The sequence below is a fragment of the Mizuhopecten yessoensis genome, unplaced genomic scaffold, assembly GCF_002113885.1.
Source record: "Mizuhopecten yessoensis strain PY_sf001 unplaced genomic scaffold, ASM211388v2 scaffold445, whole genome shotgun sequence".
NCBI lineage: Eukaryota > Metazoa > Mollusca > Bivalvia > Pectinida > Pectinidae > Mizuhopecten > Mizuhopecten yessoensis.
The window spans coordinates 119,570-123,646 of NW_018403550.1; positions in this window are offsets into that span (position 1 = coordinate 119,570).

Genomic DNA, 4,077 nt, shown 5'->3' on the forward strand with positions numbered 1-4,077 from the left:
CCTTTTGTCCGGCGTGCGTCCGTAAACAATTTACATTTTTGACTTCTCCTCCAAAACCACTGAACCAATTTCAATGAAATTTTGCAGGAACCTTCCATGGACAAAGGTCAACGAAAATAGTTGCCGGTTTAGTCCCAAGCCCCCACGGGCCTGAGGGGCGGGGCCAAAAAGGGTCAAATTGACTAAAATTTCAAAAATCTTCTTCTCAAGACCCAGATATGGTAGAATCAAATACTCTTCATAGATGGAAGGGTCTTAAGGTGCTTTATCAAAATTGTGAATTTCTTGACCCTGGGGTCTCACGTTTTCCCCTGGGGAGGGGGTAAACTTTACTATAGTTTATATAGGGAAATCACATTTTGGACCAACATTTGTTTAATTTCCATTGGAAGTAATTCAATTTGGGTTAGCATTATCAGTATTAGGTAGCAGTTTGATAGTATGCACCTATGAGCCCTGACTGACCCCCAGGGGCTGATGGGTGGGGCCAAAAAGGGNTTTTCCTTGATTAGAATCAGAGGTGCTAGTTTCAAATACTTTTTAGTCTTAAATCTGTATGCTAGATATTGAATAAGGTGGTTTTATTGTGTTTTGTCACTTTGAATAATATTTCTGTACATGTTAAAAACAAAATCAACTCTCTGTATAAATATATCAGGTGACCGTTAAGGCCCATGGGCCTCTTGTTAAGAAATTCATGTAAAGGTGTTTTGGATGATTATGTGGAATATACATAGTAAGTGCATGTAGATGTTCTTATACTTTGTATGAATAACGTTAGTTTTTTATTGTGCAAAAAAAGCAAATTTGACATATAATGAGAAAGTGAAAATGAACTTTTTGTTAGAAATTTGGTTTGTGTGTGTGTGTGTTGTGATTCTTTTTAACATAATGTAAATGTGTGCAACAATAACAAATAATGCAATTGTTTGTTTTAATACTTTTCTTTGGCCATGCATGTCTTTCATTGGCTTGATTGTTTGGAATTAAATCTATGCAATTTCATGCAAATGGGTCAGTTAAACTATGACACTGGGTTTAATATTGTTAAACTGCAATAGTTAATTAATATTTCAATCTATTTTCTATTTGCTCAATACCCATATTTTTTGTAAAAATTATTGACAGTTCAACCTGTAGATGCCTTTTAATAATCTGCTTGTATGTGTATTTGAATGTTCTTTGTTGAAGTAGAAGTTAAAAGGGTATAAGAAGTCATTGTGAGCAGATGTCACGACACCTTCACCTGGATCATAGCAATGATATTGAATTGATTTGGAGCGAATGGTATACAATTATAAGATACAAGAGGAAAGCTGTTATCAGCAACATTGCTCAAATCAATTATTTCAGTTGTATCAATATTTTATCAAACTTTGAGTTTTGAAATTAAACTTTGCCTTTAATAATTGTTTCCCAGTGAAATGATAAGCTACCTGTTTTTGTATGACGTTACCCACGATAGTGAAAGATCAATTCCTACAAATGTATGTCGGAAGTGATACCCATGTTTATATGACAGAACTAATCCAATTTAAATGTTAAGAAAACTTTTATTACATAGAAAAAAGCAGTGATACTTTTATTTTGTATGGACACAAAATGTCTCGGAACAAAGCAACTATGAGTTACGGGTTATGCATTCGGTTTCAAAGAATAGTCAAAACATAGGTCCTACAAACATTAAGGCGTGTGGGATTCGCTGTTATGAGATTGATATCGACATAACCTGGCTAGCCAGATATATAAATCAGGCAAACCTGTTTGTATTGTCGAAATAACCTTTTCACTCATTTGAAAACAGCATGATAAGTGATGGTGATTTCTGTATGATACAGAGAGGGAAACGTGTATTTTTTGGTGAACAAAGTGAATGTAGACTACGAATCCCATTGTTTGTGTTTGATTGTGATATATTGAAATCCCTGAGTTACAGGATGTCACTCACCTCTACTGTAACGTAGGTAAGGGAACCACATGTTTTGTTTTACCGTATGTCTTGTTAAACTTTATAATTATAGATTTATTGTTTATGTTTTGTTATTTGTGTTTTTGGCTTTGGAGGTCGTGGCTAGGAACACAGTGAATGTGTGATGTGATTTAATTGGAATATGTATAGAAGCAACACATACATCAGCATGTTGTTAAAATTCTGATAAGATTTAAGGAATTCTAGCGAATAATTGAAAGTTTTTTAAGATAGGATCCTGCTGGGTGTTGGTAATGATAAACTACTGGAAAGGTAGAAATCAATTTCCTTATTTTCTGCTGTCAAAAAAGTTTAGAACTTTTAATAAATGCCAACACTTCACACAAAAGAAAGGTGCCCGAAAATGTTCACACTTACCATGATCCAGTACATATATTTCTAAGAGTTTAATAATTACCGTACACAGGGAAGGGTAAAGGTCAACATCTCTCTGCCCAGGATCCTGTTTATGTTGTCGAAAGAACATTTTCACTCCTTTTAAAACGGCATGAAAAGTGATGGTGATTTTTGAATGATACAGAGAGGGACATGTGTATTTCAACATGTGTAGGTAATTGACATCTGTATCATGATTAAGTTGCTTAAATTATCATGCAGTAATATTTCATTGTGCAATGAAAAGTGAAAATAATACATATTTATTTAAAGGAAATACTAAGTATTTGTTGTTTATCATATTTTCATCCCTACATACCGATATCCATGACGTTACTGTACTTTTGTAATGACTTGTTATCGTTGTGATAATTACTTATGTGTGGCACTATTGTGATAGTTACTTATGTGTGGCACTATTGACCCTCATTACTTTGATTGTATATCATTACGTTTTAATGACGTATGATCTCCTGTCGTCATTTATATCTGACGTTAAAATAATCACTGACCTTATAGTTAAACTATTCAGCCTTGAAAACACCGCCTTGCTGTTTTGATGTACTGTAAATATTCTTACATTATCGCACAAGAGTTTATCGCAAAGATATTATTACAACATTGAGAGAATATATTCATATATTAGAGAAAGGGGTTCCATCAAATACTCAAACCTCGTATCTTCAATGACTCTTTAATCTGTGGTCCTCTTTTAATCTGTGGTCCTCTTATAAAGATTGTACCCTATGACTGTCCCTAATTTATTGATTTCTAACTATTTAAACGATTGACGTAGTTCCTTCGGTTTTGCGTGCTACTATTTATCAGCCAGATAGGTCTATCGATTTGTGTTAATTAGTTGCAGTTCATTGATGTACCTATGAATAATCTATAACGTTATAATTCGCGAAGTTATTTTTCAAATGTGCGAGACACTCGAGCTGAAGCTTGTCGTTGACATTATGATATGAACCTGTTCAATTTTTGGCGTTTATTTAAGTTTAGGGATGTTTTAAAAACAATCTGAACAAGTCATTACTGTCAACGTTTCTCTTTGTTTGATAAATATTGTAACACAAAACTGTATAATTCATAAGCGTTTACTGACATGTATAATGTAACCTTCAAGTAAATCCAGATGTGCCGGCTTCTGAGCAAAACATGATCAGCTATTAGCCGTTTTAACCGCCTAAAGAAAATATCCGTCTATCGCGAAGACAGTTAAGTTTGTTTGTTAGAGGTCATAGCGGCTGATGATATTTTACGCTGATTTGTCCTTTGGGAGCGTTTAGCTTTGTGGTACTGTTAGAAAAATTTACTTGGACATTTAAATGTGCGCTGGCATTAACCACAAAGTTAAATGAAAATAAAAAAAAAATAAAAAAAATAAGAACGCGATGAAACTTTTGCGTTTCTGTATTGAATATTTGGTTTGCGTCCTAAAATTGACGCGAATGAAAAAGAGTTTAAATACAACATGGCAGTCGCAATGCGTAATACGTGCACGCATAATTGCCCGATTAAGTAAATGGGTTGTTTAGCTAGATATAGGAGATATTTTATGGTAGGTTTTGAATGCTTCGTGTTCCGGCATTGCGGGATCACGCCAGGACGTTTCTTATAACAGACAATTACATTATGTAATGTACATATCTAGTACAGGTAATGTACATATCTAGTACAGGTAATGAACATATCTAGTACAGGTAATG